Source organism: Argiope bruennichi, chromosome 2 (assembly GCF_947563725.1).
Source record: "Argiope bruennichi chromosome 2, qqArgBrue1.1, whole genome shotgun sequence".
NCBI classification, from domain to species: domain Eukaryota; kingdom Metazoa; phylum Arthropoda; class Arachnida; order Araneae; family Araneidae; genus Argiope; species Argiope bruennichi.
The window spans coordinates 16,236,077-16,261,263 of record NC_079152.1 but is presented as its reverse complement, the minus strand read 5'-3'; positions in this window follow the sequence as shown (position 1 = coordinate 16,261,263).

The following is a 25,187-nucleotide window of genomic DNA, read 5'->3' as shown; positions in this document are numbered from 1 at the left end:
TGATACTGATGAACGCTTCATTATTATTTAAATTAGATAGTCTTTCTACAGGAATCTACCTAAAAACAGTGCAGAGTTAACACACATTCATCTAATGTATTCAGATCATTGCTGGCTGTGAGATGGAACATTTCTGTTACTCGAAAAAGGATTGCTATTTATTAGTGGTGACCCAAACGAAACATCTAAAACTAGAATTGATAAATAATATTGTTCTAAACTCATCTGCTGTTAATTTGTGTTAATTAAAGTTTTACTCCTCCTTTTTTGTCATCATTTCATCGTCAAGTGCAATATAAATATTTACTAAGACGTAATAATAGTTTTTATTAAATATTTCAAACAATACTGGCAAAATAAACCTCAAAGGTCATGAGTCTGGTGACTCTCCATTTACCATTCACAAAGCGAGCTTTTTTAAAAACAGGAAATCACAATCGACTGTTTAAAGTTTCCTTGACTGTTGGATGGTATGTTCTGGCTTTTAATTTTAATGCTGTTTTTGTTTTTATTGTTATTGTTTTTATTGTATTTTTACTTTGTTGTGGTTCTTTTTTTCTAATTTGTTATTTTGTATTTCTTTTCTGTTAAAATGGTATATCTCTTGAGCATAATTTCAGGGGATTTTCGGGTCACCAGGAATCATTATTAGACAAAGTCTGTATGTCCTCACAGAAAAAATCCCTTTATTTGAATCCCTTCCTGAGGGTGACCCTTGAAAAAGTCTTCAGGCCGGATTCTTTTTTTAATAATTTTTTTGGTTTAATTTTTATTTGATTTTTGTTTTTCCTATTAACTTGATTCTAATACTTTTGTATATATATATATATATATATATATATATATATATATATATATATATATATATATATATATATATATATATATATATATATATATATATATATATAATCAAAAGTATTAAGTTTATTAATGTTGTTATCTTTAAGAAAATCCAATACTTCTTTGTTACTAGAAATAATAAAGTTGTCTTCATTTTTTATTTTGTCCAGGATAATTTTTAAGTATTTAAAGAAATGTTTACCCGTATAGTAATTATAACTACCAGTGCTACAGGTTACGAATCTGAATTTTAATGGATTTTTATGAAATTTAACTGTTGGGAATAAATAAGGATAGTTAAGTGAGCAAGTCTTAGTTTTGGTTTTTTTTTGCGAAAGCTAGCATTCTTTTATCTAATTCCTTTTTTCCGGTGTTCTTTAACATATAAGTTGCATTAGAGTTATATTCATTAATTAAAAGTTCTTTATAATAATATTTACAAATTAAACAGAAATTATTTGCTGATTTATCTATTACTGTAATAACAAATTTTTCTTTTAAATTTTTTGTTTCATTTTTTAATGTTTTACTAAAATAAATCCCACGTTCTTTAGATCTGTCAAAATCAGTATTCAATTTTATTTTAATTTCCTTTAAAATTCTCACTTTCCATTCCCCGAAACCTTCCGCAGGACAATGGTATTTTCTAGACAATTTGGCAATAAAAACATCCAAATCATTACCAATAGATATCAAAATTTTGTTATGGTTTATTTTTTCTCTTAATCTAAATTTTGTTCCTCTTCCCATCAAATCTCTTAAAGAGTTGGATTCAATAATTTTTAAATTACCTGTAATAATATGACCTTTATCAATATCTATAAAATCTTTATATTTTTCCTTGTTACAGTAACAATCTGTTTTATTTATTTTATCTAAATTTTTGCTATAGTAATTATAATTACAAATTTTTTTCTTTAAAGTTGAAGTGTAACTAAACGCTATTGATACATTAGTTTTATCTGCAAGAGGAAAAAATATATTATTATTATGTATAATTTTGGGTAATTTTAGATATTCGAAGTAAATATCCAAGAATTTAATCACACAGTATTCTTTGTAAACATTATTTTTATTATTAAAAAGTAAATCGTTTTTTCCAATGTTAAGTTTACATTTAATAAGATCTAGAATAATACATTTAGTGTACGAATTTTTAAACTCTAATTCCCCGAATTTATTATTTAAAAACCATTTCATTTTATTATTTCTAAGACCAAAAATGTATTTCCTAATTCTGTGAATGTTTTCACTATTGTGTTCCAGATTACAGTAATTTTGAAATTCCTCAAATATAATTTGAAAATTGCCTCCTTTCCCTTTACCTCTTTTAAATCTTTTAGAAAAGTTATCTTTATTTAGAAAATTTTTAAATATGTTAAATTTGTATAAATGCAATTATTGTTTAAATCTGCATAACCTTCCCCATTTAATTTACTATTGAGACCATAAGGAAATAAAGTTTTCAGGTTGCAAATATAAATGTTTTCCAGATCTAATCTTTTGTTTAATTTGTTAATATTGTCTTCTAGAATGTAGATATTAATATTGTTAAAGTTATGGTTTTGAAAATGCTCCAGTTCGAAGTCAGTGGTCCTATTTTTTATGAAGTTTTTTATATCGGATCTGTGATTGTTAATTCTTAAATTAAGCTCGGTGCTAGTTTGGCCAATATATTTTAAATTACATTCTGAACAATTAAGGAGATAAATCAAATTTTTGTTTTTACAGAATGTTTGCAATTTTGAGTTTTCATTTTTGATCTGTTCCTTATCTGCTAATGGACATGTCCTACACTTTCCGTTTCCACAAATTTTATATTTTTTTTGTATTTTTAAGATTTTTTAAACAAAACAATTGTGTCAGTAATTTTTTCTCCGTGAATGCTCCTGACACAAAGCTATCCACAGTGCCCCTTGGTAGAGCGCGCGACGGGCCATGCGCTATGATAAATTCGTTATTAACTTTTTGCATAGTTTAATTATTTATTAAAATGAAAATATATCTCCTAAACGCCAAAAACAAGGAATTCTCGAAAAAGTAAAATCAGGAAAAATGATCTGAAAATTCTTAAATTTATATATATATATATATATATATATATATATATATATATATATATATATATATATATATATATATATATATATATATATATATATATATAATAGATAGATTAATTTGCGCTAATCATGTTGTAAGATGTGGAAAATGTGGAATAAATAAATTGTAAGTGTGGAAATGTGTAGATAAATGTGGAAAAATTCATCGAAAAAAAAATAAAGCATGCTACTGCCATGAAAACATTTCAATTTACAAGAGGGTCATCAAACTGATTGCAATGACACTCCGAGGTAGCACTCTTTTATCAATGTTAAGGCAAAAGGATTCTCCATATATCAATATGTCATTTGAGAAAAGAAAACCAATGTTAATCACTTTTAAATAACCAAAAAAAAATCTAATTAAGAAGTGAAAACCAATGTTAATCACTTTTTAAATAACCAAAAAAAATCTTTTGAATCAGTTTTTATAAAAATGAGAAAAATGCATTCAGAACTTAATATTTTCATAAAAATTCGTCTCAGATATATTCATCAAAGATATTTTTCACAGATAGGTAAATAAATATTATAGAGTAAAGAATGTTAACAAAGAGATTGAAATAGACATTAAGATGAAATGATTCATAAAATCGTAAGTTTCATTTCATCTACATGAAATATATATATATATATATAATACTAGAATTTATTATATATCTCTTTCATCTTCAATCTTTGGATGCTTTTCTATTTTCAATAGTAAAATTCTTATGATATAATTTTTTGAGAGGACGATGGCAGTCAGATTATTTTTTAAGCATAATAGTAATAAAAAACTTTTTTTACAGCATTGATACATTCGGTAAGAAAGTAAATACCATCAGATTTATGATTGCATGAAAATTTCAAAAACTTCAAACTTGATTCAAAACAAAAAAAATTGAGAAATTTCTGAAATATAATGCTTCCAGACTCGGTAGAAAACATTAAAAAATAGTTTAAATTTTTCTTATTTCACTGCGACAACACAAAGTTTAATTAACGTTTGATTAGAATTTCATAGAATAGAAATATCTTTTATGACAGAAGCAGCGACTGAAAAACCCACAAAAGTAAAATTTCTTGAAAATAGAAATTTTAATTGGCGATGAAAAATAAAATTCTCTAGCATATTACTGCATTGCAGAAAAAATTAAGAAAATATATTCCTTTTAAATTTGGGATGTACAAAAAAATGTTACATGTTTACGCATTTTACTCAATAAGAATGTTTTATAATAAATTTAAATTTAAAAAAAATATGTGTTTTAAAATTAAAATCTAGGATATAAAATAAAAAAGGTCACTTTTAACGAAATAAAAATGAGTTTAAACTAAAAATACGGCTTTACTTTCTTTAAACTATATTTCTATATTGTTAAAGGTATGTAATAATTTAACCTTCAAAAGTCAATTAAGTACGCAATATTCTATTTTTCTAATAAGCAGGCATAGTTAATTATTTACGTCAATATATTAAAATGTTTAATACCTTTTTTACCAAATGTTTTCATGAGTAATTATACTTAATGAGGATAAAAGTCATAGTAAAAATGCTATTTAAAATTATTTTACAACTTTGCTTATAAATGCTTACGCTCATATTCTGAGCGAAAACTACTTGTTGTAGAGACATTATATAAAAATTGAATAATATTGGGGAATATAAAATACATATAAACAATTTTACTTAAATGGAATAAAATCAGAATTTCTATTTCAAATCGCAAGTCAACGGGCTTAGACCCAATTATACCGAACATTTTCTGTGAACACGATTATGGAGACGAGAAATCCGTTGGGAACAATATTCTTCCGCTTATATTGTAGAGTTGCCAACAATGGCTTGCCCAAGCATAGAACTATTTCAATATAGGAATTTTGCAAAAGCAGGAATAAATATCATATTAAACATATCTTACTATTTAAGTACATGATTATAAAGCTGTTTCAATATTTATTTGAATTTATTTATACACATAAATTATTTTCAAAGAAGATTATAAGTAAAGTTCTCGAATAAACTAAATATTGAACTATACCATATAGGAAATATCTTTTACAGAACTATTTATATTTATACACATACGCGTATTCATACAGATAAGCACACAAGCACAAATAAACGAAAGAAAGGAACGAAACTACCCGCTTGTAAGATATTTTTAAGATACACGTAATAGAAAATTTATAAAACTGATATGTTTGAAATAGAATATATAAGAGATCCAAATATTGTAGCTAAAATGATTGAAATGGGTATTTCATATGAGATACTAAGTCGCATCTTATTTCCATGTACTTTGATCTCTTGAAAAATAATCCTTTAGTATTGTCTTCGTAAAGTATTAAAATCTCTTAAGCACTGGAAGGTATCATATATTTTATCCTTACAAAAATGTATTAATATTCCATTTTAACTGAAATATACGTTATGGCTTACTTTCAAGGAGTCAAATATCAATAAAGAATATTTTAGGAAATACTTTATAACTCTAATATTACAATATTTTCTAATAAAATATTGTTTTTAATAAATAATGTCTGAAGAAAGTATGATTTATGATAGAAAGACACCAAAAAATGTCATTAAAAGTTTCGTATTAGTTGCTTTGACATAGTTTTTTTCAAATTTTTTTTCGAAAATAAATATAAAATTAGGAAATTCTAATAGTTTCTCTGATATTCGAAATACATTTTTCAAGCTATTTTGAGCGCAAAATTAAAAAAAAAATCCGCAACAAATTTCTGATTAATAAAGAGATTTATTTACAGATAAATACAGGAAAAAAGAAAAAAGAAAGAAAAAAAAACAATCTAATAGTAATGAAAGTTTATTTTAAAGCTACATTACTTTCACTATAGTAATTGTTAAACATTGATAAAATATCACCATATCGAGTAATATTTATTTTGAAGGTGCTATTGACCATCCGGGTATTTTAGATTGCAAATTGTTCTCATTAATATGGTCCTCAACTAATTAATTTAAAAATCTCAAACGAGTGAGAAAGCAAACGATCCCAATAATCCATCTGAAGCTTATTAGCTTAACACCAAAAATAATTGAATTAATATTTCACAAGGTCATCATTTCAAAATGTTAATATAATTTATATGCTATTATTTTATTAACATATAATTTAATGTTATTATTTTATTAACATTATCGTACTTGCTTGCATGCACTTTATTTGCATTTCTAACATGCACTTTAAATGAGTCGGTATATCGTAAGCCATGAAATCTCTAATGCCTACACATTTTATTCAAAGATACATAAGATTCCCTTTTTTTAGTCGACACATGTCGAAGAAATCTTTTCAAAATCTCATAGTAAAATCTCTGTAGGGAAAAATTTATGTCAAGTTATTCTTGAATTCTGGTGCGAACATACGTGTTCTGCTTTATATTTCCTTGTACAAATGGTAGCTCCCATGGTGAAGTAAATGAAGTTAATTTAAAAAATTCTGTCATGCATGTTGAAAATTAATTTCACATATACATATACAATCATACATATTTGTCTAACATTATGTCATGTTCACAGAAGAAAACTGCAAATAATTTAGAAATTCCGATTCAATACAAGTAAAAAATTCGATAATAAATTCAGATTCTATGAAAAAAGTTTTCCCTAAGAAATTTAATTTATCATAAAGCTTTATATGAAATTATATATACAGAGAAGATTTATTTCCTTTTCAAAACTACTTCTTTTTAGACTCATCATTTCAATAACAGAGAAAACACATTTAATATTCACAAATTTGAAATATTTTCAAACAATTTTCTTTTATATATTTGCATAAGCATAGTATTTATATGCTGTATTCAAAAATAATTTTGACACCAGAATAAACTTTATGCATCTTAGTTCATAATAGTTATAATTAATCACTTATTGACACCAGAAATGTATTGCTGTTGTAGATGCCTTTTCGCAGATTTCATTATCATTTTTTTTGTTTGTATGTTTAGTTTATTTCATGCCTTTCTTTGAACTTTGATGAAGCTTTAAAAACGAATTTGAACTATACACAAGATTTACGCCATACGAAAATTTTATATAAAAATGCTTACTTGGTTAATAAAATGTTTTTTCTCATTTGTACATTTTGTAAAAAATTTTTTAATTTTTTTCTCTAATTTAATTTAAGCCGAAACACAAATAAATGTATCCACATTGTTCACAAAATGTAGCAAATTTTGTTTCTCAATGAAAATAGCTCATAATCGACACATTATGTTTTATTAATGTAATGAGCTTAGAATAATATGTTGAAATAAATTGCAATGGTAATATGGAATCTATTTGTTACTATATAAATAGTTATGTGAGAGTAAATAACTCTTCAGTATGTAAAATCAAATTGCGGTACCAAGTTAATTTGATTAATAAGCATTACTCTTTATATCGCATATAAAAATAAGAATAAATGATTGCTATTCAAAACTCCTTTTTTTAGCTGTGTAGTTATAAAAACAAATAAATAATATCTTATCTTATTAATTAGAGATATATTTAATATAAAGCTGTTAACTATTTCCGAGCTTATTATTTTACTACGATGTTATTTCAAACATTACTGCACAGTCAGTTAAAAAAATTGCATATAGAATTGCTTAATGGTTTTCTGCACTATTCTTATCGCAATGATAATCTCCTTTTATTTTCTCTATTATTATCATTAATGAAAAATGTGTGCATTATCTTCCTTCTATTCTTTATATTCTAGCATATCTAAAAGATATATTCGTATATTAGTCCAGAACTTGAGCAATTATAAGAGAAATATTAACTGCATTTATAAAATAAAAAAACCATACAAATATATAAAAACACAATTATTTATCATTAATCTATTCAAATAACAGATAATAATTTTATAAAAAAAGCAGGCAAATTTATTAATATATATATATATATATTTTTTTTAAATGCAATACTTCTGACAGTCTTAGTAATGCATTTTTTCTATTATTCGTTGTTTGAAAAGTTTATTAGCACTGTTTCATTATTAAAACTATATTTTATCTTAATAGCGATTCTAATTATGAAAAACGATTTAGAAATTGCGATTTTATGCATAACATTGAAATTAAAATTTATCACCTGAAATAAGAACATGGTTTTAGTGCTTTATAAATAGGAAATCATAGAATGAAGCAAAACAATTCCTTGTATTTATTATGAAAGGAAAAACATTTCATTTCGCATATAATATTGTCACTCTTTTTTGTTGTTTATGATATTTAGATCATTAAGTTCATGGTACAAATATTGCCCTTTAATAAATAAAACTGATTATTTTTTGTAATAAATAAAATATATTGCATCCAAAAGAATTTAAATTTCTAAAATTAAAAAAAAATCTTTCTTTTGAATAATAATTAGAGCAGGCTATGAACTTACTAATTTACAATTCGAAAGCCAAATAAAAGAGAAACAAGCTTCTTGTTTATTAGTAAATCAAGATAAGGAAGTTATTTCTTCTGCGATTTCTAGAACAGCATAAAGCACATTGCTTTATTTATGAATTCTATGTATTTTTTTAATTCTATGTTTAATGTTAGTATAGTTCATGAGACAACACGAAGCTGTGTTATTGAATGCACGATATATATCGAGGGAATAAAACTTGGTTACTCATCACGTTTGGAAGAACATGCGTCTATTTTGGAACGACCCTCAGTGTGTATTAAAACACCAATGTACATTTTTTGAGCACAAATGCATTTTCAAAAAGAAATAAATATTTTCATTGTGTTTTCAAACCGTGTTTGTTCTTAGTCAAACTATGATTTATTGTGTTTTAGAAAGGATCAAACAGGAAAGCTTATGACGAATTACAGAAAAAATTATTTCAATCTTCAGACGCACAACGAATCTCTAGTGAAGATAAATATACAGAGGAAAAGAATAAATAAATTACCAAAATGTATAAACATGAATTTAGAAAAAAAAAATGAATTTTAAACATGAATTTAAATAAAAAGAGCTGTGAAGTTTCGTAAATATGCTTTAAAAATATATGATTCTTCTTACACATATATGTCTTTAATTATTTTCAAAATTAGTTACATAGTTTATATATCAAATATATCACAATTTGGTTTAGAGTCACATGTAAAAATGAAGAAAAAAAAAAACTCATAAAATTCAATGATTCCATATGAAAAAAGCGTTTAATTGATTTGTTTTTAATCTTTAATTCATGATTATTTTTTAACAATTTTGCACTTTAAATAATACAATAATCATTAGCTGCAAGCTGTGATTGAATTATAAAAATTTATTTCAGTTTATGCCATTAAATTGTTTCTAATTGTTTTATATGTTATTAAGTGTTTATGTTATTTTATAGTTTATGAATGTACTGACACTCCATGCGTATTATCAAGTTTATATAGCGCGATCTAGCAGGTAAACTGTGGAAAGACGTTATAGACAGAAACATAAATGCAAGTTAATATTATATTTTTGTATAAATAACTTCATTAGAAATATACTTTATTGGTGATCAGTAAATCAAAATTTGAATTAAGCTTAAAAACTGAATAAGAAACATTAAATCGACTTCATTATCACATCTAGAAATTTAAATGACAAGGTTGAAGACACATAATATCATGATTATTATTGAGAAGTTAAAGAAAATGATACTTCATTTTTTTAGAAGCGTACTTTAACATGAATGACAAAGTGAGTATTTTTTTTCAAAATAACACTGTTTATGCTTTTGCAAGATGCATCACCACGTTCTAATAAAATAATAAAAACAAAAATAAAATGATTGACTATAGGTAGTGCTTTTTTTCTCTAAATATCAGTAGAAAACCATTAAATACAGCATTTAAACGTATTTAAGAAATCGGTTGTAAGAAAAATGCGTTTTTAATTCGTCACAACATGCACGGGTTCATTTAGGCCTCATCATTTCCCTTTCGTTTAGACATTCTAGGAATTTATAAAAGTTTACTCGTGTTACTTCTAATCTTTTTCTAGAAGAAGATTAGAACGACAGAGAACAATAAAACAATTCATCTTATTTTTTACAGGAAATTTGGGGTCTAGCTGAACTCTGCGTTTGCTAACGTTCTTTTAATGTTAGGGCTCTGATAATGAGAAGTACAGAGTCAGAGATCATTTCGCAAGTCTTCCGACTTATAGACAGATAGTTCAAATTTGCCATCCATTCATGAAAGTTTGGAATGTGATCATGATACAGAATCAGAACAAAACGCAGAATCTGAACACTCGAGAAAATATGATAGCGTACATTCCTGCTCATGAAAAATTTAGCAAATTCTTATATAAAATGCATTTGCTTATAATATAAATACATTGACTTGAAATTTATTTTAACAATTAGTTTTATTCTGAATGAGGAACGATAAAAAATATATTTTTTGAATAAGTACATAAAAATGAAAAAAAAAAGTTATGAATTTTCAAATTTGTATACTTAAGCTTATTTTTTTCCAAAAAATGTTCAAATGTAAACTATATATAAAATATAGATTTTCTTATTCTTCCAATATATTTTTACAGGAAAAAAAACTACTTAGATTAAAAATAACAATTTTTATATGAATGGAATATGGAAAAGGGAAATGAATATAGAAAAAGTATGTAAAAAAAGAGAATACATTCAATTTCGTTTGTCTTATTAAAAATCACATTTTTACCTTACATAAGAACATTTATGTATTCAGTCCATATTTTATTTTTATACAAATAGCCAATAAGATATGGGGTAAGTGCCAGATAATTTGGGGTCAAAACATTCTTACGCGTATGCTAATGTTAAAAAAATTGGGTGTGTGTGCTGAAAGGTTAAGAATAATACATATGAAATAAGCATTTGAAAAAAGTTTTGCAGATTATTATAATGAATTCTAATCAAATAAACTCTTTCAATTCTTCTAATATATTCTGTTATTATAATTTTTACTATTGTTTTCTTCTATTTGTTTTACTTCTTTACTTTTTTTATGCAACCTACTACACGTTATAAGCATGCAGCAGAAAAATTCATTAATTTAGAACACCTAAGAACAGGATATTTTATTTATAACTCACCCCTACGCTAAATAGGATTTCGTAGTGAAAATAAACTATTTTAAAAGGTAACCTAAGAGAAAAAACCTTTTCAATTCAATTTATGTTTATATATATAAAAATAATAATCAGTTATTTATACGACTGTTGACTTTTCATTTCATAATGTGTTACTAATTTTGCAAATAAAATTCTTTACCCCAGAAGATACGTGAGCGACTTTTTGATCCTGTTGACGGGCCGGAACTGAGAAGATTCATATCTTCATCATTTTTTGAAAAATGCTTATTAAAAACTTTTCAGAAATTTTTAAAGTGACGTCTATCTTTTTCATTTATTTATCACTCCTTTTTTTCATCTAACTCACTAGAAATTATTTGCATTTAGCTTTGACTCATCTGTGGTCGTCCAATATTATTTCACTTAATATTCATCTAGGTATTACTATATGAATACAATTGAGAATGGAAACAAAGGTAGCAGGTAACTTGCAAAGCGTTCTTTTAGAATTTATGATAATTTTGAAATGACTGATTCATTTTTTATGTTCAACACATTAAAATAAAAAAACCTGTTTTTCTAAAATCAATGTAAAATAATAGATTTTAATTTGATACATTTTATACTCTATTAAATGTAAATTAATTTTAAAGGTTGCATTTTAAATATTTTTTTTAAATGGAGCTCATATGTAAATATAAAATTACATTAGTAAAGAAAAATATATATATATTTGATGTTATATTACATATATATATATAGTTAATATCTGTGTATTAACTATCTAAATGTATTAGTTAATGTAACTAAATTTTCAGCATTTTCAGAAAATCTATTAATGTCATATGGCAGAACTGAATAAAGTTTAAAAATTTATTTAATAAATAAATATCTAAAATTTCTAATATGTTTTATCTTTTTAAAGAAGAACGAAGTTACGTAATTTTAGCTTTTGTTTTTTTCAAATGCCTTTTCCTCCGCTACAAGTTTAGCAAAAATTTACTTCTTGTGCCTTCCATTTTAAAATGGGACGTTTACAAAATATTTATTTTTTTTACTTAGGCCTGAAGCACTAGAAAGCTATTAAGGGTTACTGTTTCTTCCATCTTCTTTGATTTTCCTAGCTACAACTCATAAGACCTTTAAACAAAGGATGGCGTAAGATGCGGAGTTTTCATTATATATAAACAATTGCTTTATAAATGTATAATAGAGTGAATGAAACAAAACTATGTGCCCGCCAAAAATATGAAAACATCTAAAAACGTTGAAACTTTAAATGTATAATAATCTCGTTATATAATTTTCTTAATCACTTCATGGATGTATGTCGTTTTTATTATAATTTTATCTTTTGTAATTGAGGAAATACAGTGAAACGAGAATATTACTTTTCATTCTTAATTAACTAGAAAATTGAATATCATTGTAGAGGATCGTAACCTTTCAAGAAAAGTTAATATAATAAGCGGCATCTTTCTCTAAACACCCCAAGGAGAAAAAGGGCATTTAAAAGGAGAATTGTAGCCTTAGGATTTGAAATGCCTTTAATCCTGCAATTTTAAAAATAATAGATTACAGCATTAATTTGTATATAATACAGAAAATGAATAACGAGACGAAAATGAATAATAAATTTTCTTGGTAAGAGCATTTACATTTATTTATTTAATCAGAATTTATAGAGATAAATGCATTTAATTGGATGATTTGAGATAACTTTCCAGCTTCCAATTCAGATTCTCTAGTTAAGTTCTTGTTTGTAGTTAATGGAAAAGATTTGTTAAAGCGTAATTATTTTCATTTTCAGGAAGATATATATTTAAGAAATTGGAAGGTTGTTTATAAAATTATCTATAATGTATTTTAGTTGTAGGTGATTAGCATGTATCCTAGTTTAGCCTAATTATTCCGTAGTATTTTGAAATGTGTAAATGTATGCAGTTTCTTTATCGGACACTTTTTAAGTTACTAGAAATTCTTTTATAAATTCCATGCGTACAAATTGCATCAAAATACTAACAATATACATTTCCAAGCAGTAAAGAAATAAAAAGTATGAATTATTTTATGTTATGTAAAAAAGAAAGACATTCTATAACAATAGGATGTAGAAATATTATGAAAATAATCAAAAATTATATTTTTAGGGTTATGTTCGTTTAGCTTTATATTAAGATCTCCATCATAATTCACACTAAGTCATTTAATAAATGAACTTTATCTATTTGAATTTTGTAAATTCAATAGGATATTTATTTTGTGTGAGAGGATATTCATATTACAACCTGGAAATCTGAAATAACGTGCATAATTATTATATCAAAACTATTCACCGATTTAGGAAAAAAGTAATAATACAAATGCGTAAGGAATTTATGTTCCTAAGAGATTAAGAAATTTTTAGTTCATATTAAACCGAATAAAGAATGAATAGTTATAAAAATTTATTGTAAAGAACATTTTCATTTTTTTATAGTAATGAAATTAATTTCGCCAGGTAATGTAAGTAATTGTGAGTTAATGAAATACAATTATCGAATTAATAAATTTATACTCAAAAGATAGAAATGGTTATTTTTATTGCACATGAATTTCAGACGTTCATACTTGCTTTTCTTATTCTTTTAGTTTTTATAAGCTAATTGACATTTTCTAATTCTTCATAAAGAATGTGCATTTCAAAAATTATTTGCATTTGCTCATTATTATCGAACTTAAAATTTCTTATCTTATAAATTTCTATATCTTGAAAGATAGATTGCTGTCATTTTGATTGTTGAAAAAATATTGCAAACTCTGATTCATTTTTACATTATTTGGAATACTATACATATGTTCCATACTTGCATTTCATTTGAAGAACATTTGAATATAATTTGCTTGGAAGGAGTGCAAGGATATAGAAATGAGTGTAAATAGCTCCTGCTAGTCACCTTCAATATTTTTTTGTGTTTGAAAGCATTTTTATGATTCTAATGAAGTGATATTGATTTCAAACGATGATTATTATTTCGATATATTCATTCTTTCATCGATTCGACATATATTTTTTCTCATGATGTCACAAAAATCTTTTAATATATTTACTGCATAAGGGAATTATCGGAAAAAAGAATTTTTATAAGTGGTACGGAATTTATGAGAAGCCAATTCTATTTCAGATTTAAAACTTTATTTACCTAAAATGAATACCCACGTGGGGCACCCCGAAATGAGGATGAGATGCTTCCGGCATGGTGGTTGGATCTCGCCACCCTGCAGGATACACAAATAGGTGGGGGATCTGACTCCTCCCATCGATGACGGGACGTACTTCCTTCGGTGAGGGTTGTGGCCGGTGATGGGCCTTAGGACTCAACCACAGTTCCCGCCAGTGTTGCTGTTGCAGCTGTCCAGCCATTCAGTTATATGGTTCAAATCCGTGTGCCTTCGTGGCGGGTCGGAGAGTGACTTATCTAAAATGAATATATTCCTGATGACGACAGTTAAGTTTATTCACTGTCATCATTAGGAATAAACACCAGTGAGACTGAAAGTTAATTTTGTATAGAAATTACACAAAGAGGTATTTTCTTTGCATCAGGAAATGCAAATATTCATTGATAAAAATCAGTAACCCGCTGACAAGTTCTTCATGAGAAAATAAAAATAAAATAGAATGCAAAAAAAAAAAAAAAATCCGGAAAAACCTTTATTTTTTTAAAAAAAATAATTAAAATGAATAAAATTAAGAATGTAAATTAGGTGAATTTAATATGGTTCGGAAAGATGTATACTTTTAAATGGATTAGACTGTTTTATTTCTGAAGGTACATTTGAAAACAATTTGCGGTGTGTAACATGAAGTCTCAATTCGTTAACTCGTCATTGAATCGAAGAAATCTCGACATATTTGCAGCTTGATCTCAAGTTTACAGTATTTCAAGGACTTTGAACAAATCAATTTATTCCAATACGAATTCATTAAATATTGAAACATATTTAATGAAAATTGTTCGCTTCGTTATAAAGCAAATCAAAACATAATGGTAAATGATCAACTAATTTAAGGAAAGAATATTTAGTTCATTATATGTATGCTGAAGTTGTCAATAATTGGATATCAAGGGGTTAAATTTAGGTTAAAAATTTATAATCAACTCACATATATATTGAACTTCTGCCCATATTTATGAATCAATTCAAAATGATCTATTAATGAAGCCAATGGAGAACATGTGATGTATAACTTGGCACTGTCATTTCATAATAAGGTGAGGAATATCAATTGTCTGTTTGGTTTATATCTTTAAAGTAAGCCAAAATACACTGGTGTAAGAAATTAAGAGAATTTGCATATTTTATCGAATTGCATAAAAAGAACTGAACTGAAGGAAAAACCACTGTTTCTAGATAAAAGTGCAAATGTTGTACGGCTAATACGCAAGCGTACACGTGTATGTAGGTGGATCCAGCAGAAAAACAGGCTTTATAAGCGAGTGGAGGGTAAGGACGAATTTCGTTCACTAGCACACATCGGTGAATTTCTCGGTGTTATCTTGCAGCAATCGGTGAAATTCACATCGGAACAGTAGAAAGACGTAACCACCAATGTTTAGATGATGGAATGAGGTGGCGAATTGTGGGCAGGTTAGAGGCAGGCGAATCGCTAGTCCAGATATGCTGAGAGTTTCATTTAACTCCCAACCTATGGAAACAGTTCCAGGATACTGGATCCATCGAGAGAAAACCTGGGCAAGACCGTCAAAGAGCCACGCAGGCCAGAGAAGATCGCCATTTGTCCATTTTAGCGAGGTGTAACAGAGGGTCTACAGTTTCTCAGCTCTCTCGGGACCTGTATGCAGTCACAGGAACCCGCGTATCAAGGGCGACCTGTTCCAAGAGACTGAATGAGAGAGGATTGTTTGCCAGAAGACCGGCTATTTGTGTCCCGCTCACGTCTACTAACAGGAGAGTCCGATTAGCATGGTGCAGGCAACATAATGATTGGAGTATGGAGCAATGGGCAACCGTTTTGTTCACCAACGAGTCCCGTTTTAGCCTAAACACCGATTCTCACCGTACTTTCATATGGAGAGAGCCAGAGACCCAATACCTACCCTCCAATGTCCGCCAAATCGACAGTTATGGCGGTGGCGGTGTAATGGTCTGGGCAGGCATCATGTTAGATGGCTTTACACCTCTCCACGTCTTTGACAGAGGCTCTATGACTGGTGTGATGTATAGGGATAAGGTCTTGGAGCCCTATGTTCCACTATTCCGGGGTGCAGTGGACCCCGTGTTCATCTTAATTGACGATAACGCGAGGCACATAGAGTTCTTCTGGTCGACGAATTTCTCGAGATTGAGGATATTCAGCGGAAGGATTGGCCAGCAAGGTCTGCAGACCTCAACCCTATAGAGCATGTCTGGGATGTTCTGGGGAGGGCAATTGCAACCCCCCTCCGAAAACCATCCAGGAACTGAAAGCAGCGTTGGTGAATGAGTAGGAACAATTGCCACATGCACTGATAAACTGTATTACTTCATCACGTTGCAAGGAGTGTGTAGCTGTAAGAGGGTACCATACCCCCTATTAATCCATTTCTTTTGTGTATTCTGCAACCCCTGTTTCAGACCTTCAAGCTTCCATGAGTGTTACGCACAAACATGTGTGTCTATTATAACTGTTTGTTTATTTTGTTTGCATTATATCAACCTATGTCCACCTCAAATTTTATTAAAATCTGTCCAGTAGTTCTGGAGATCGTAAATCAAATATGAAAATTCTTTTAATTTCTTACACCATTGTATTATGGAGTAAACAGCCTCATTGGTTTTGTGGAATGGATAAATTTCACAATAAATTAAAATTTCAGAAAGAATGAGCAGCATCGAAGAAAAATGCGCAAGCATAATAAAAATAACCTAACTGTATGTAAAAAGAAAACATGATAGAAATGTCAAATTTTACAACAATGTATATTATAAAGATTAGTTTTAGTACAAAAAAAATCTTATGACAAATGCTATTTTTGGTTATGTAAAAAGAGCTGACAAAATGACTGTTCCTAATATTTCTAGCTATATGGAAACCGCCAACCTTCTATTGTTAAATTATTGCATTGATTGGAATTTTATTTTTACGCGCTATAAGTTTTCAGAGATAATATGATCGAGTTACTAAATACATTTCTTGCCATTAATCAATAAATATTAACTATATTAGTCAAAGTAACGCTTTTGCAATTCGTTTTGCAAATGTCAATTCGAAATGGATCTAGTGAGCTATAAATCCAAAAAATTCGAATATATTCCAACTTAAAACGTTGTTGCCTGCTTGATTGCCATCAATATCTTCTGACCCTGGTTGAAATTCGCATACCTTACTCAGAGTTCGAATCTCTTCAAAAATTATTTTTCGCAACCACTTCTAAATCAAAATTTCACTTTGTTTTCTGACTTTCCATTGATCTTAAAATTTGAAATAATTTCGTTTAATAATATCATAAATAATGTGCACTAATTCAGTATGTTCACACATATTATTTAAGAAATGTGTACTATAAAAGTGATTTTACAAAACGAAAAACTAAATGATGTATTTATTGTTTCTGAAGGAATCTTATAATATAGGAGATAGAAAAGATTTTGATATCATATGCTTGCAAAAGATTATGGAATATAAAATAGAAGCGATATAACTGTGAAATGGACATATTCCAGATAACATAATATGCAATTTTAGATAATTTTTTTAAAGAAAATTATAAATAAAGTGCAGTAATTCAACATTCCATGCATATTTTTTTAAGAAATGTGTGGACTATACAACATATTTTATGAGACGGAAAACTAAAGGATGTATTTATCATTTTTTCTGAAGAAATCCTATAATATATGATAGAAAAGTTTAAATGTTATATATTTATAAAATAATATAGAATAAAAAATGGAAGCGATGTAACTAAGAAGTAACTAAAAGGATATATTCCAGATGATAAGACACATTCTATATATATATATATATATATATATATATATATATATATATATATATATTAGAAAATCATAAATAAAGTGCAATAATTCAGTATGTTCACATATATTATTTAAGAAATATTCACTATAAAATCAATTTTATAAAACGAAAAACTAAATGATGTATTTATTGTTTCTGAAGGAATCTTATAATATAGAATAAAATAATATAGGAGACAGAATATAGGAGAATAGGAATATAGGAGACAGAAAATATTTAGATATCATATGCTTGTAAAAGATTATGGAATATAAAATAGAAGCGATATAACTGTGAAATGGACATATTCCAGATAACATAATATACAATTTTAGATAATTTTCTTAAAGAAAATTATAAATAAAGTGCAGTAATTCAATATTCCATGCATATTTCTTTAAGAAATGTGTGGACTATAAAACCCATTTTATGAGACGGAAAACTAAAGGATGTATATATCATTTTTTCTGAAGAAATCCTATAATATATGAGATAGAAAAGTTTAAATGTTATATACGTATAAAAGAATATAGAATAAAAAATGGAAGCGATGTAATTAAGAAGTAACTAAAAGGTCATATTCCAGATGATAAGACACATTCTATATATATATATATATATATATATATATATTAGAAAATCATAAATAAAATGCAATAATTCAGTATGTTCACATATATTATTTAAGAAATATTCACTATAAAATCAATTTTATAAAACGAAAAACTAAAGGATGTATTTATCGTTTCTGAAAAAGTCCTATAATATAGGAGATAGAAAATGTTTAGATGTTATATACTTCTAAAACAATATAGAATATGAAATAGAAGCGATATAGCTGTGAAGTAACTGAAATGGACATATTCTAGATAAGATTATAAGCCGTTTGTCATTTCCAAAAGTTTCTATTTATGGAGGACAAATCCTTCGGTATTGTTTCTGTAAATGCATTGCAGTCTCACAAACTCACTTGAAGATATTATATATCTCATTTTTCTAAAAATATCCAACACTTTATTTTTAAGTTTTCACTGAAACATACGATGCAGTTTTACTCACTTTAAGAGGGAAGTTCTTATGGCTGTAATAAATTTTTCATTTTTCAGGAAATGGAATCTAAATTAAAATTCTATAGTCAGTAAGGAAATATTAGATTTGAAAAGCAAAAGATTTGTTGGCAAGAAAGCAAGTTCAGTAACCAGAACTTTTTCTTGATTTGACTTCAGATTAGTCTGTTAGAATTTAAGAAAACTATAAAATGACATTTTCTCACAATATTTCTCAAACAGAATTAGTTTTTCTAAATTGTTATTAATAAATAAAAATACAGCTATGAAAATAAATCATTATTATTTTATTTTAAATAATCGAATTTTTTTTTTGTTTTATTTAAAATTGAAGACATGACGAAAATACAGTGGCTCGTCTGTTTGGGCTGCAGAACTGGAGTGCTAACTACATTCCTTCACAACTCTATTTATTAGCTTATTTTGTAACTTTTATGGACTTTAATGATCTCAAATGAATATATATTAAATCATTTGTGAGTACTTTGTAATAAAAATACAATGATCTTCCCTGAAGAGTAGCGACATTTGAAAATTAAAGGCAGTTTCTGCCATGGACACATAATGGAATTGCTTATAATTTTGCTCAGTGCGCATGATGGAGTTCTTGGAAAAAAGAATTCTGCGACTTATTCTGGAATCAGTTCATCCCGATCCACAAAAGAAATAGCAAAATGGAAGCAGAGTTCTTGGAAAAAAGTAATATGCGGCTTATTCTGGGATCAATTCATCCCGATCCACAAAAACATTTCAAAATGGAAGCGGAGTTCTTGGACAAAAGTAATCTGCGGCTTATTCTGGGATCAGTTCATCCCGATCTACAAAGGAAATAGCAAAATGGATACGGAATTCTTGGAAAATAGTAATCTGGGATTTATTCTGGGATCAGTTCAACCCTATCCATAAAGAAAATAGCAAAAAGATAATTTATCTCCTCCCTCTAATGCCACTTCCTTGTTTTTCTCCATTTCAGTTTTTTCATTTTAAACTTTGATCTAAATTTAGTTTAGTTTAATTATATTAACGACTCGTTTTAAAGGAACACTAGGTTTTTTTTTTGAGACATACCTCGTGATTTTGAACTGTGGTCAAATGGTGAGGACGAATTGACATAATGATTCAAATTTAGCTTTTGTTGCACTAAGATGTTTTTTCGTATTTCTCTTTAATAAAACAATCGCACATATAAAATGGTCTTTCGTAACAAAAGAATATGAATCCATTTCGTGGGGATTTTTTTTTGTGGCTAATTTAGATCTTGTTTAGCGATTTTATAAAATGCGTTGTCAATGTATTCGCTGAAATATAGTTGTTTAAAAAAAATCTGATTTGAAAAACAAAACAAAAGAACAATAAACGCTGCTTATTCAATGCAAAAATCATATCGTTTAGGTTTTTTTCTTCAGTTCTTCAGAAGAAGTTTCAATTTACAAAAAGAAAAGAGCAACAAAAATAATCAACTTCAAGATTCTGGTGAATTTGCATTTTTCATTTAACTTCCAGACGCTTCAATAAATTTATTGAAATTACACTCGTCTTCTGTTTGGGAGCACTATAGATTACATAACCAACAAGTTTAATCGAATAAAAATTGTTTCACACTTTTAAACAAAAATTTTAGATTTCCAAAAAGTTTCATATAAATTCATCAAAAAAAATTTACTTGAATTTGTCCATCAATCTTAAATGAATCTATTATTGAAAAATACAGTAAGTGATAAATTCGGCTAAGGATTTTCCCTTACTAAAATGTTCATTTTCGTCAGTTGTTGGAGAAAATTTGGGTAAATGACCTTTGTTTATTTGCATATTTTCTGATATAAGAAAATGTTAACACATAATTCCAAATAGAGTGAGAGATAAATTTCAGTTTCTGCTTTTTAACCAAACATTACATGCGTCTCTAATTTTAAACAGTTTCCATAAATATATAGATTGCCCATACGTAAGTGAACATGGTTAAGTACAAAACCGAATTAATACGATAACTGAATTGATTTGAATAGAAATAGAAATTCTTGATTTTAAAATAGAAATTCTAAAAGAGATCGGGCAATAGGAAGTTGCTGCAACTATTCATTTAATTCCCTTCACAATATTATGAAGTTAGCCATAAAACAAAGCATTTTCATCAGCATATAAGATGACTGAACTATAACCGTTCCGTTCGCTTTGACACAGCTACTAAGGGAGTAAGTTTCAGACAAAATGGATTGGTTTGGTCAATGGATTTTAAATTTACATATTACCATTGCAGGTAAAGTTGCATTAATAAGTGCCAAAATAATTCTGATCACAGAAAAAAGACTTATAGAATGCATCACTTCAAATAACAAAAAGCTCATATATTTGTCATAATTTCAAGTCGCACAAAGTTCATATATAATTTCCAAATATATGCATAAATGCAATTTAGGCAAATACAGATGAAAATTCTTGTCGAAATGATAACAGAAAACTTTTTTATCACGAACATATTATGTAACAATCAACTGCCATTAACCAAAGGTAAAAAAAAAAAATATTTTAAATAAAAAAGGATCAATAACTTTAATGAGAATAGCAAAATTCGTTACGACATTGCAAATTAGAATAGAAAAGAAAATAATTCTTTTTACAATTGTATGCATATAAAGATAATTACCAGTTCCAGTGTTTTGCATAATGTTTTCCCTAATACGTTACGAATTTTATAATTTTATGGATAAATTAAATTTTATTTGTGATTTCTCTCTCTCTCTCTTTATATATATATATATATATATATATATATATATATATATATATATATATATATATATATATATATATATATATATATATATATATATATATATATATATATATATATATATATATATATATATATATATATATAATATTATGTGAAGGTATTCCATCTTCGAAATTCAGATTCCTTCTTTTATTTTGCTTGCAAACCTCTTGGTATCCTCCCCTAGGGGATCTTGCGTTTATTTATATTCAAGCATATTTCTATTCCAACGAAGATTGTTTGTGGAATTTTCTTTATTTTCGTCTGAGAGCTGTCTGGGTGTTGCCTCACTCAATAGTAGCAATAATGATCAACATAGGGGTAACCCAAATGCAATCATTGACAGAAAGAGAAAACAGGCACGTTTCGTTTAATAGAAAGTTATGATTTCTTTTAAGGGTCTGTTATTTACTACATTTCTTCTACAAATTATATAGAAATCATGGCGAATTTAAAGATACATTGCACTTCAAACCAGGCATTATATATAAGAATAATTTAAATAAATTCGGTTAAAAATGTGGAATATATAAATTTAAAATCTATCGTTAGTAACATCAATTTCATAACAGATCTGTTTTATGAGAAAGTATTGCAATTTATATTTATTGAAATATGGTGATAAAATATTGATATATTGTTATCATTCTTCTTCTTTAAATTTTTAATAGAGATGTGTCTGGATTTAAACTTTTTTTAACCCTTGATAAAGTAAACGGATGTTTATTTAAAGTGACATTTTATGAATGGTTTGATATATTATATTCCAATGCTACTGAAATAATGCTATTTCACTATTTGTATGATTAAAAACTTTTTTTATTTGGAATCAACTGGATAGAATTCTTGAAGGAAAAAAATATTCTACCGAAGAAATTTTTAAACAATGCATTTATTTAACAAAACTATGATTGGAATTTAAAGGATGTTTGAAACTGTTTCATCATTTGATAAATAAGTCCTGATTCATAGAAATACGGAGGGGGGGATGTATTTTATTGCTGAGATAGTAAATTGACCAATAAAGGCATACTTTTTCGAAATAATTTATATAATAAGCAAAGGTTTGTCACTTTAATTATAAAAGAGGAGCAGAGATGGCACATGAATTAGATTACTACTTAATTTATTATTTATTAACAGCCTTGTTTGTACAAAATTGACAAATTTTAACTGTTACAGCAAAAGACAAAAACTCAATGAATTTGATTGATTTCAAATGAATTTGATCAAAAACCAGCGGTTCTTCAATCATCTAACCCTTTTGACGAACTATATTACATCGACCTTTTTTCCCTCTTAATTTTTACAGGAATCACTCAAAAATGCTTGATTTTGCAATCAATTAGATATAAAAGTCAATAAACTGTGTGCGAAAGAAATTGCATGGATACTTCGTAGTTTTCCTTCCACATTTTTTTTTAAATTTTTTTTGAAGTTTTGAGGCGATTTCTTTTATATAAGTTTCTCGGGTTGCGTACAGCATTGTAAATGGGGACGATTGTTGACTAATCAACATACGCGCAAATTTTTGCTACATTAACACGGTTGCGGCCATATTTTACCCTCAAATGTTAATTAATTACTCTTGAATTTTCATTTTTTTCGAACAAAAAATTTTTTTTATTGTTTTTTTTAAATTTATTTATTTATTTATCTAACTTATATGTCAGACACAATCACGAATCTCGTCAAAGAATAAGGAAAATTAGGAATTATCTCATGTTTCTATAGACGTTTATGCTTTCATTCTTTCTTTTTTATCCATTCAGCATTTAATTTGAGTTTCTAAGGTTAACTAAAAGTCCCTTAAAGTTCCCCTGGAACTATATGAGTTACAGATACCCTTATAATTTTTTCTCACCCTTTTCTAAGTCAAAACCTTTTTTTTATAAATATATTGGTGCCGTTTCGTTTTTTGGTAGGTTTTTTTTTAGGAAGATTGCCTATTTATGATGATTTTCAAGATTTCGAGAAAATTTCTTTTTCTTCACCGATTATGATCCCATAACCCAAAAACCACCGTTCGTTCAAAAGTTTCTCTCTCTCTCTCTATTTATATATATGTATGTATGTATATGCGTATAACGCTTTGCCCATGTTATCTTGTGAATAGGATAATTTTGTTTGGATTTTAATTGGCTTAGAATATGTTATTAGAAATGTAAAAATCTCACACAAGTACGTAAATGGCCGCTCTAGCTCATAATGAGTTGAAATGGGAGGTGGTAAAATTTTCGTTTCGTTATAACTTTCTTAATTATGAAGATAGTAAAATAAATCCGATTAAAAAATTAGCGCCTTATTTAGAGAACAAATTTGTATTTAGATTTTTTCGGTAACTGCAACACCTTAGAGATTAGGGGCTGGAAAATGATTTCCACGCCCTAATTTTGATTGTTTTTAACATCAATAATTTATGTTGCCATATAGTAACTTATAGTTAATGGAATGTGCTTTTGCTTTACAGATTGCCGAGAGGAATTTTTAAAAATCATAGTTTAGATTAAATATTGTAAAGCGCTATACTCAACTTTTAGTAATATCATATTTAAATCATTATACAATGAATACTTAAATGCATTCCTCATTTAATTTATATTTCCAAATATTTTAATTGAAATATATGGATTCAGGAAGAAAGTTTAATACTAGGTTTACCATGAGTTGACATATACCTATTTCTACCAAAGGGATCAAAATGGCCATTTTCGGTATTTAACTAGAAAAAAAAATAAATTGACTTATCTATTATGAAGTTAAAATAGAAAACACTTTTATGTTTTCAATATATTTTTTGAGGTGTGGTGTGAAGAAAAGGAACGGAGATACGCCTCGAACGTTCCTGATTGGTTGAGAGGCGTCTAGCCCCACTTCCTGAGACCTATAAAAGGAGCAGCCTGCAGCTGCCGCAGTGGTAAATTGAGTCGTGGACCAGTGGAGTCGAAGAGTAGTCGGAAGCGACGGTGAAGAACTCGTCTTCCAGGGACTAGCGGAGCAGCGACGGAGTAGAGCTGCTGTGTATACTGTCGTATGCTGCTGTGTATACTGTCGTATGCTGCTGTGTATACTGTCGTATGCTGCTGTGTATACTGTCGTATGCTGCTGTGTATACTGTTGTATGCTGCACGTCTCGGCTGAAGATAATCGTCTTCTGTGCTGTATATAGTTGTAGTCTTTGTGCTGTCCTGTGTGTCTTCGTGTAAATAAACGTCGTTATTGTATTTTCTACTGCCGCCTGGTGATTGAGCGTTCTTCACACCATATAACTCCCACTATTCAAACGAACCCCCGGGAAATTTCGTAACAATATATATATTCCTCCGAAACTAAAAAAAGAAAAAGAAAATAT